The sequence below is a fragment of the Lolium rigidum genome, chromosome 5 (genome assembly GCF_022539505.1).
Source record: "Lolium rigidum isolate FL_2022 chromosome 5, APGP_CSIRO_Lrig_0.1, whole genome shotgun sequence".
NCBI classification, from domain to species: Eukaryota; Viridiplantae; Streptophyta; class Magnoliopsida; order Poales; family Poaceae; genus Lolium; species Lolium rigidum.
The window spans coordinates 37857609-37869027 of record NC_061512.1 but is presented as its reverse complement, the minus strand read 5'-3'; positions in this window follow the sequence as shown (position 1 = coordinate 37869027).

Genomic DNA, 11419 nt, shown 5'->3' with positions numbered 1-11419 from the left:
CCGGGAGATGAATCCCCTCTCCGGCAGGGTGCCGGAGGAGATCTCCGGAATCCCCCGAGATGGGATCGGCGGCGGCGGCGTCTCTGTAAGGTTTTCCGTATCGTGGTTTTTCGCCTCAGGGGTTTCGCGACGGAGGCTTTAAGTAGGCGGAAGGGCAGAGTCGGGGGCCTGACGAGGGGCCCACACCATAGGGCGGCGCGGGCCCCTCCTTGGCCGCGCCGCCTTGTGGTGTCGCGACCTCGTGGCCCCACTTCGTATGCTCTTCGGTCTTCTGGAAGCTCCGTGGAAAAATAGGCCCCTGGGTCTTCGTTTCGTCCAATTCCGAGAATATTTCGTTACTAGGATTTCGAAACCAAAAACAGCGAGAAAACGAGAAGCGGCACTTCGGCATCTTGTTAATAGGTTAGTTCCAGAAAATGCACGAATATGACATAAAGTGTGCATAAAACATGTAGGTATCATCAATAATATGGCATAGAACATAAGAAATTATCGATACGTCGGAGACGTATCAGTCCACCTCTAGGGGGAGAGCCAGAGCTGAAAACAAAGCTAGCGAAGACTAGGTGGTTGGCAGATATAATCCTAGATTGGCTGAGAGAAACTCCTTCACTTGGTCCAACAGCACTCCAGAAAAAGATGGTTGAGAAGTTTAAAATGAAAGTACCTTACATGAGGATGTTCTATGCAAAGGAAATGGCTCTTGACAAGATCAATGGTCCATGGAATGAAAGCTTTCAGTTGCTTTACACTTTCAAAGCTGAAGTGGAGATGGCTAGTCCAGGCAGTGTTGTAGCGATAGACAAGCATACAGTTCCCTACAAATTGAAAAGCGGGAAGGTAATGCACAAGGAATGTTTTAGAAGGGCTTTTGTTTGTTTCAAAGCTTGCTGGAAAGGCTTTTTGGACGGTTGCATGCCTTATTTGGCCGTGGATGCAACAACTCTTCATGGCAGGTTTAAAGGACAGCTAGTTGCTGCTACTGCAGTTGATGGACATAATTGGATGTTCCCTGTTGCTTATGAAGTTTTGGAGGTTGAGTCAGAGGAAAGTTGGACTTGATTTCTGCAGAATTTGCGCGACCTTATAGGTCATCCACCAGGACTTGTTATCCACACAGATGCTTGCAAAGGTTTGGAGAGTGTGGTAGAAGCAGTATTCCCTGGAGTGGAGCATAGGGAATGTATGCGACACTTGGTACAGAATTGTACAAAGAAATTCAAGGGTAAAATTTTTACTAACAACCTATGGCCAGCTTCATACACATGCAGCTCTAGGAAGCATCTGTTTCATTTGGATGTGTTGTATAAACAAAAACCTGGGGTGAAGGAGTACTTGGATGAACATCATGGTAGGGTGTGGTCAAGAAGCCAATTCAATAAAATTTGCAAGGTAGACTATGTAACAAGTAACCTTGCGGAGAGTTTCAATTCAAAGGTCAAGTCATTGAAAGGGCTTATGCTTGTGGCAAATATTTGATAAGATTAGGCAGATGATCATGATAAAGATCGATCTGCGTCAAAGAATTGCATCCAAAAAATATGCTGGCCATCTCATGCTCCCATCTTTGATTAAGTCTTTGCATGACAGGGCAAAACAATTGAGGATGCAATGCGTCAGAAAAGGAATGGAGGCTGAGGTAACCTACACTGACAGTAAAAACATGCAGTGGAGGTATTCAGTGAGTTTGGTTGATAAGACATGCCATTGTAGGGGATGGCAGATCCGTGGGATACCCTGCATACACGCATTGTTTTTCATGAGTGTTATAGGGGGTGAAGAAGGTGAAGTTGATCAGTATGTGTCAGAGTATTTCTCTGTTGCCAAATTTAGGGCTGCATATGCTATGAATGTTTACCTTGTTGGGAAAAGACCAATGGATGAAAGTCGATCCAGGCTTCAAACTGTACTCTCCAGTATTGACTAGACCGGCAGGTAGGCCGAGGAAGAATAGGATCAGAGCTAGTGCAGAGGGTGGTGCACCGATTTGAAAACGTAAGTGCAAACATTGTGGAATCCCTGGACACATTGCTAGGCTTTGTAAAAATGGAGCTGACCCAGCTTTTGGAATGGAAGATCAGGTGGGAGAAGAAAATGCAGAGGAGAATGAAGCAGCAATTCAACTTGAGATTGAAGCAGCAGTTCAACATGAGGAGATTCAAGCAGCAATTCAACATGAGGAGATTGAAGCAGCAATTCAACATGAGGAGATTGAAGCAGCAATTCAACATGAGGAGATTGAACCGATGGATCGAGAGCAGAGGGAACAGATGGATGTAGAGCTGCTTGAACCGATGGATCGAGAGCAGAGGGAACAAATGGATGTAGAGCTGCTTCAACCGATGAGTCTAGAGGAGAGGAAACAGTATAATCGAGATTGCTTCGAAAGTGGTATGGCCCAGATTAGTGCTAACTTCGAAGAGCAGATGGCAGAAGAAAAAGCACAAGCTTTGCAGAAGAAGAACAAGAAAGAGGGCAAAAGGAAGGTAGGCACCGGTAATATCCCTGGTAGGGTTACCCGGAGTAAGGTGGTGGCCCCAGCGAGTCACACCAGGAGCAAGAGAAAGATTTTATTCTGAACAACTAATTTGAATTTGTATGAACAATTTGTATTGGGGTTCCATTTGTATTGGGGATCCCTTTGTGTTGAACAATTTGTATTGGGGTTCCCGTTGTATTGGGGATGCCTTTGTGTTGAACAATTTGAATTTGTATGAACAATTTGTATTGGGGTTCCCTTTGTATTGGGGATCCCTTTGTGTTCAACAATTTGACTTTGTATGAACAATTTGTATACCACATTTATCATTTTCTCTAGGGTTTAGGGTTTAGGGTTTAGGGTTTAATTCAAAATAATTCAAAACATGGTGGAACCTTCCCATGGAGTCTTGTTATGTTACCTACAACCTAGAGAAATAATAATGGAAAAGGAAATATAGAGATATGAAGTTTTTATGCCAAAAGCTTCAAAACCACTTCCTAGTCCATGAGCTACTAGCTATGAAGATGCGGGGCTTTCTGCTCAATACACCTCCCAAATACCCACTATGCTTACAAACTTTGTCCAAATGAGTCCAAATTCGTCACACTTGTGTATCTTTGAATTGCAAACAATATCACGTCGGCCAAAATGTAATATATTGTTTAAATAACACAATTTTACAATTTTTATGCCAAAGGCTTCAGTTTCCCTTAGTCCCTTTATTATTCGGGTGCCCCTGTTTTACTTAGTGTTACTCAGTTTCCCCCCTCCGGGCCCACTTGTTTTACTCAGTCCTACTCAGTTTTGCCCTTCCGATAAACATTTCCTCACTTTTCCCCCTCTTAGTTCTACTCAGTTTTCCTAACTTGTACTCACTGGCTGATCTCTGATTGGTCGAGATCTATGTCACACGGATCTTGGTTGGTTGAAAGCTCAACGAACGCTTGCACCGTTCGATCATTTATGATCGGACGGCCTGTATATCTCTCTCTACCACGATGGACGCATACGGAGAGAAGAGCAGAGCACATACCTACCAACCCTGGCAGTCGCATATTCCAGTCGCATCTTCCTCTCTCCTATTTCCTCTCTTACTCCGGCGGTCGCGGCGGCGCGGATCTAACCGTGCGTGCGGCGGCGTGCGGCGGCGCGGATCTAACCGTGCGGCGGCATTGATCTAAGAGTGCCGGTGAGGATCTAGCCGTCAGAAATAGTTGAAATGTCTCTCTCTGTCTCACTTTCGTTTCTCTTCTCAGATCTGTTGAATGATGAAGAACACCAAGACGGCGGCCGTGCCGACAGTAGTCATCGATGCCACGAACATTGAAGCCATCGCCTACAACATGGCTTCGACGGCGCAGATCCAACCTTCAATGTCGGAGCCTGTTGATGTCTCACTTCCGTTGCCCTCCTCAGATCCGTTGCTGATAAAGGACAACATGACGGCGGCCGTGCCGACAGTGGTCATCGATGCCACGAACATTGAAGCCATCGCCTACAACATCGCTTCGACGACGCAGATCCAGCCTTCAATGTCGGAGCCTGTTGATGTCTCACTTCCGTTGCCCTCCTCAGATCCGTTGCTGATGAAGGATAACAAGACGGCGGCCGTGCCGACAGTGGTCATCGATGCCACGAACATTGAAGCCATCGCCTACAACATCGCTTCGATGGCGCAGACCCAGCCTTCAATGTCTACAACCGCGCTGCAAAGCCGCCGATCCAGCCCTCCACAGATCCGTCGCTGATGAAGTACACCAAGACAACGGCGGTTCCGACAGTGGTCATCGATGCCACGAACATTGAAGCCATCGCCGACAACATCGCTTCAACGGCAGATGGCGCAGATGACCTCCCCTCACCCGCCCGTCGTTCCGGCCTTTCTTGCCCATCGCTGCGTGGCCGTGTTCGATGCCGTAAATTGGGATAAATTATGATAAATTTGTATTTTTCAATTTTCAATTGGGATAAAATTGTTCGAACTGCTACCTCCGTCTCAAAAAAGCTTCTCCACGTTCTTGATGTGTCCATGTACATCCGTATGTATGATTGAAATTGTATCCCAACTTGATTGGGAAGATATTGATATGTATTACTTAGCACAACTAGGAAATTGTATGCCAAAATACAGTGCTTAGAGCCACAACAAAATACCAGTTGTTAGAGTCATCTACTGAATAACAATTCTATACTAAATCGTCTACCAGAATAGGTCAAGGATGACACTTAATAAAACTGCCCAGATGAATCTACTTTTCTCCTCTCCCATCACTTGAAGTTCATGTTCTAGATTTTCTACCACTTGATCAAATACGGCAAGATCTGTCTCAACTCTCAACTTCTCCATGCGAATAAGCTCTGAATCCTTCTTTTCTTCCTCCACAGTACGCTTCAGCTCGAATATCATCAGGTTTTTATGGGCCAATTCATCACCTAAATTGGCCACCTTCTCCTCCAAATCCATCATCTGGCTACACCACTAGGTTGATTCATCTTGGTATGCAATGTTGTTATCACCAGATTTTGGCTAAATCAGGAGGTGGGCCGCGATCAAGATGAGCTTGGAAGATTACACGGGGAAGAACTCTGAAGCGGCCTTGCTCGGTGAAGTTGGGCCAGATTGCCCATGTATCTTTAATTATAGTAGGTTGTATCTAGATTAAAAGTTAGAGTTTATCTCGTGCACGGTTTAGTGCACACCCACATTAGAAAGTCCGCCGGACTATAAATATGTATCTAGGGTTTATGGAATAAACAACCAACGTTCAACCACAAACAAATCTCGGCGCATCGCCAACTCCTTCGTCTCGAGGGTTTCTACCGGTAAGCATCATGCTGCCTAGATCGCATCTTGCGATCTAGGCAGCACAAGCCTGCCTACGTTGTTCATGCGTTGCTCGTATCGAAGCCTTTTTGATGGCGAGCAACGTAGTTATCTTAGACATGTTAGGGTTAGCATTGTTCTTCATATTACATGCTTTCGTAGTGCAACCCTTGCATGTCTAGCCGCCCTTACACCTATCTTAGGTGTAGGGGCGGCACCCCGCTTGATCATAGTTTAGTAGATCTGATCCGTTACGATTGCTCCTTGTTCTACAAGGATTAGTTTAATATCTGCAATAGTTAGGCCTTACAAAGGGGGGGAGGATCCAGTGGCACGTAGGGTGTCGTTCGTTGGCCCTAAGCAGGATGTTCCGAGGATCAACCTCGTGTTGGTTTTTAGGCCTTGTTTAGGATCGGCTTACGATCGCCGTGCGTGGCTGCGAGGCCCAACCTGGAGTAGGATGATCCGATTATGCGGTGAAAACCCCACATCGTCGTAGATCTCATTAGCTTTACCTTGATCAAGCAGGACCACCATATATTCGGACACCCCGTCCGAATCATGGGTGGATCGGCTCTTTGAGCCGATTCACGGGATAACCCGAGAGCCGATCGAGGCTCGTATTTAACGTTTACGTGTGTGCCCCTGCAGAAACTAAGCGAGGCATCATCCACACCTTCCCGACCAGGTATAGGTCAGGTGGCACGCCCTTGTGATAAACATCGGTGCGTGCGACCGGAAGGCTTTGCGGGCCGTCGCTCAGAGGGACTAGGGCCAGCCGCAGCCCTAGTTGTTCCCGGCTCTACGGTGTTGCCCGTCTCTGCCCGCCAGTGGGTTTCTGACGTCAACACATTCTGGCACGCCCGGTGGGACCGCCTTCGACATCCACGACATCGCCATCTACATCCGAGATGGCGGAAGACACTCCGGTTACGTACGAGGATCTGCCTGATGAGCTCAAGAAGAAGCATGACGAAATCAAGGCAGTTCTCGAAGCCGAACTCATCGGCTCTTTCCACAGAACCCGTTCCCAGGGTCAACCAGGACACTTGTTCAGCATCAACATGGTAGAACTTGGGTACCGCCCTGGTAAGGGTAGTGATGAGGGCAGCTGCTCTCATAGCAAGAATGAAGAAGGAGCCGACCCACGCAATCGGCTCCGACACTGCCACCAAGTCCTAGTGATGATCAAGATGGAGGCCGATTCTAGCGATCGGACCATGTTATCCGCGCCACCCGCTCTCCCAGTATTTGGCGTCGACCTCACAGGAGACGGAAAGCTGGGGTATGGGTTCACCTCGGCTGATGAGCTTGAGGAAATCGACATCGGCCATGGAGACAAGCCGCGACCAACTTCTATCAGCAAGAAGTTGGATCCACAGCTCAGGAGCCAGATGATTGCTCTGCTGAAAGAATACCCGGATTGCTTCGCATGGGACTATACAGAGATGCCTGGGTTAGACAGAAGCATCACCGAACATCGGCTCCCTCTTAAGAAAGGATTCCGGCCGTTCCGAGCAACGAGCACGTCGGATGAGAGCCGAAATTCTGGAGGAGGTCAAGAAAGAGATCGAGAAGATGTTGGCCGCCGGGTTCATCGGGCCATGCAGGTATGCCGAGTGGATCTCCAGTATCGTGCCTCGTAGAGAAGAAGGATGGCCGATGGCGTGTGGCCATTGATTTCAGAGATCTTAACAGAGCCACCCCCAAGGACGAATATCCGATGCCTGTGGCAGAGACATTGATCAATGCAGCTGCTGGCCACAAGGTGTTGAGCTTCATGGATGGCAACGCCGGCTACAATCAAATCTTCATGGCTCCAGAGGATATACACAAGACCGCATTCAGAGTACCAGGGGCGGTAGGCTTGTTTGAATATGTAGTAATGACCTTTGGGTTGAAGAATGCTGGTGCAACGTACCAACAAGCTATGAACTACATTTTTCACGATTTGATCGGTAAGTTGGTGGAAATCTATATCGACGACGTCGTAGTCAAATCTGTTTCCATGGAAGGACACTTGGATGATTTACGGCGCGTCCTAGACCGAACTCGGAAGTTCGGACTGAGAATGAACCCGAAGAAGTGTGCCTTCGGTGTGACGGCTGGTCGGTTCCTAGGTTTCCTGGTTCACGAACGGGGAATCGAAATCGGCTCGAAGAGTCAAGAGGCGGTGCGTACCATGCAGCCGCCCACCACGAAGAAGGAGCTCCAACGTCTCATTGGCAAGATCAATTTTGTCCGACGGTTCATCTCCAATCTGTCGGGACGGATCGAGCCATTTATGGCGCCGGTGAAGACCAAGTCCGACGACGAATTTCACCGGGGGCGGAACAGCAGCAGGCGTTCGATGAAATTAAAAGGTATCTGACGACGCCGCCTGTGCTAGTTCCGCCCCGGCAAGACAAGCCGTTCTACATCTACCTATCAGTGGCCGACACGTCCATCGCCTCGGTGGTGGTGCAACTCCACGAGGGCGTCGAAAGGGTCGTTTTCTACCTCGGCAGAAGGATGTTGGACGCAGAGACAAGGTATCCCGAGGTCGAGAAATTGTGCCTCTCGCTCGTTCTTTACCCGCACCAAGCTGCATCACATCCTTTTGACGGCAGAAATCTTCGTCATATGCAAGTCGGATGTCGTCAAGCACATGCTGTCGGCCCCTGTGTTGAAAGGCCGACTGGGTAAGTGGATGTTTGCGTTGTCGGAATTCGATCTCCGGTACCAGCCTGCGAAAGCAGTCAAAGGGCAAGCGTTGGCCGATCTCATAGCTGAGCGAATCAGTACCAATATAGCAGCACTATCCATACGTGCATGGGCTATGTTCTTCGATGGATCGGCTTGCGACGAGGGTTGTGGCATCGGTATTCTGCTCGTGTCGCCTCGGGGGCAGAGTACTCATTCTCCATCAGATTATCTACCCCGTGCACTAACAATGTGGCAGAGTATGAGGCAGTACGTAAGGGGATGGAATTGCTATTAGAAGCCGGGGCAGAAGCAGTAGAGCTTTTTGGAGACTCCAAGTTGGTGATTAACCAGCTCACGGATGAATACAAGTGCGAAAGTGAATTGCTTTTCCCATACTGGATGGAATGCCGTGAGTTGATGACACAGTTTCGGTACATCAACTTTAATTGGGTCCCAAGAGCCCAAAACACCGAGGCCAACAATCTCGCACAGATGGCGTCAGGCTATATAGATACCCCTGAAGGGTCAGAGGTCCAGGTGCAATTCCTGGAGCAGGATGATTGGAGAGCCGAAATCCTCAATTACTTAAAGGATTCGGCTCGGGGGGCACCCAAACGGATAAGATACAAAGCCATGAAGTATGTCCTCATAGGAGACGATATGTTCTACAGGACGTTGGAAGGGTTACTACTCAAGTGCTCGGGACCAACCGAGTCTAATCGGCTCTTACATGAGGTGCATGAAGGCGCCCGTGGAACTCATCAGTCGGCTCACAAGATGAAGTGGCTAATCAGGCGCTCAGGGTTTTATTGGCCCACCATGCTTGAAGACTGCTTCAATTATTACAAGGGGTGCCAAGCATGCCAGATGTTCGGGAAAATTCAGATGGTACCAGCATCAGCGATGAACCCTATCATCAAGCCTTGGCCGTTTCGAGGGTGGGGCATGGACATGATCGGCAAAATCCATCCGGCGTCGAGTAAAAAACATGAATGGATTTTGGCCATCACAGATTACTTCACCAAGTGGGTGGAAGCCGTCCCTATGAAGAAGGTGAAATCAGAAGATGTGATCAAGTTTGTGAAAGAACACGTGATTCATAGGTTCGGGATTCCCCAAACTATCACGACCGATGGGGGTTCGGTCTTTGTTTCTAAAGAATTCAGGAAATTCTGCGATGACATGGGGATTAAACCGATCCGATCATCTCCGTACTATGCTCGAGGCTAATGGGCAAGCTGAAGCGTCCAATCGAGCTTAATCAAGCTGATCAAGAGAAAGATTGACGAGAACCCTAGGGATTGGCACGAGAAGTTATCAGAAGCATTATGGGCCTACCGCATGTCGTGCCATGGAGCTATAAAGACTTCGCCGTACCAGCTTGTCTATGGACAGGAAGCCGTATTACCTTGGGAAATTACGGCTGGATCAAGACGTGTCACGTTTCAGAATGATCTGACAGCGCAAGAATATGCAGCTTTGATGAGTGACACTATTGAGGACGCGACAGAACTTAGGCTTTGGTCATTGGAGAAGATTAAGGAGAATAAAGCCAGGGTAGCTCGTGCCTACAACAAGAAGGTTAGACCAAAGGAGTTTCAAGTTGGTGATCTGGTATGGGAAGCTGTGTTGCCGTTAGGAACCAGAGACAAGGCATATGGCAAGTGGTCTCCTAATTGGCACGGTCCGTACAAAGTCGTCCAGGCCTTGAAAGGTAATGCATATATGTTGGAAGAGTTGGACGGACAGAAGTTCCCAGTAGCCGTCAATGGTCAACACCTCAAGAAGTATTTCCCAAGCATGTGGGATGATGGGCAGTAAGGCATGGAGGCCGATTTTCCATCGGCCGATTAAGGCAGTAAGGCATGGAGGCCGATTTTGAATCGGCCGATTTTTAAAAAAAAAATTCGAAATTCGAGTGCAGCCGATGCAGCAGTCATCGACTTAAGGATATAAAGCCGATGCAGGGCCATCGACTCAAGAGGTATACATGGACGTCCAAATCAGGTTAAGGAAGGAGCTAAACTGACCTGTAATTGAAGAGGCTCGGGGGGCAGCTCGCCCTAAAATATCTTTGTTCCGGGAGCCGATTTCGTTGGAATCGGCTAGTTCCATATTAATCATTTGGAGGCCAAGAGTAGCATGTTTGGCTGGTTCATCACTATTCTCGTCTGAAGCGGGTCAGTTCAAGCTGGTTCAGCAACAGATCCAGACCCGGGCTAATCTGGGTAGGTGATTGAATTGACCTGTTTCGCAGATTTATCGTGAAAGACCGATGCGTTGCCATCGGTCATTAAACGTTGATTGGGCTAATGGTCGACAAAGTCAGACGAGGAAAAATCAGCTGAATCAGCACACGGGACATCGGCAAAATCAAAAGAAGTTTTCATTGACAATCAAATTTCTTACAAGGAGAAGCCGATTGTCCAACAAGAGGGGACGGATTACTACCTACCAGCACTATGTTAGTGAATCTCTATTCTAAGGGCTGTTGCTGTCTTCGTCATCACTAAGGTGGCTGTCGCCGCTGCTGTTGTCGGCGGGTTCCTCGTGGCTGCTACTGTGACCTTCAGCAGAGGCCTCTTCCTCGTCATCATCATCGTCCTCGTCTGACCAAGCTCGGCCCCGGATACGCTTTGGTGGTGGTTCGTCGGAGGAGGTGTCATCCTCCTGTTCCTTCTTCAAGTCGGAGGAGGCGTCTTCTTCTTCGTCGTCCTTTTCTGCTTTGGTGACGGAGGTGAATTTACCCCGGAAGGGAGGGTCGTCGTCGTCGCTCTCCGCCTCCAGTACTCCATCGACCAGAGAAGCTGAAAAGACAGGGCATCATGATGAAGAATATTGCGGCAGTTCTGCTCTGCAACGACATGACCCTTCGAAGGAAAAATAGAGTGGTTGTGGAATTATCATTGCCAAAACCAGGGGGGCATGTGTTATCACCAGATTTTGGCTAAATCAGGAGGTGGGCCGCGATCAAGATGAGCTTGGAAGATTACACGGGGAAGAACTCTGAAGCGGCCTTGCTCGGTGAAGTTGGGCCAGATTGCCCATGTATCTTTAATTATAGTAGGTTGTATCTAGATTAAAAGTTAGAGTTTATCTCGTGCACGGTTTAGTGCACACCCACATTAGAAAGTCCGCCGGACTATAAATATGTATCTAGGGTTTATGGAATAAACAACCAACGTTCAACCACAAACAAATCTCGGCGCATCGCCAACTCCTTCGTCTCGAGGGTTTCTACCGGTAAGCATCATGCTGCCTAGATCGCATCTTGCGATCTAGGCAGCACAAGCCTGCCTACGTTGTTCATGCGTTGCTCGTATCGAAGCCTTTTTGATGGCGAGCAACGTAGTTATCTTAGACATGTTAGGGTTAGCATTGTTCTTCATATTACATGCTTTCGTAGTGCAACCCTTGCATGTCTAGCC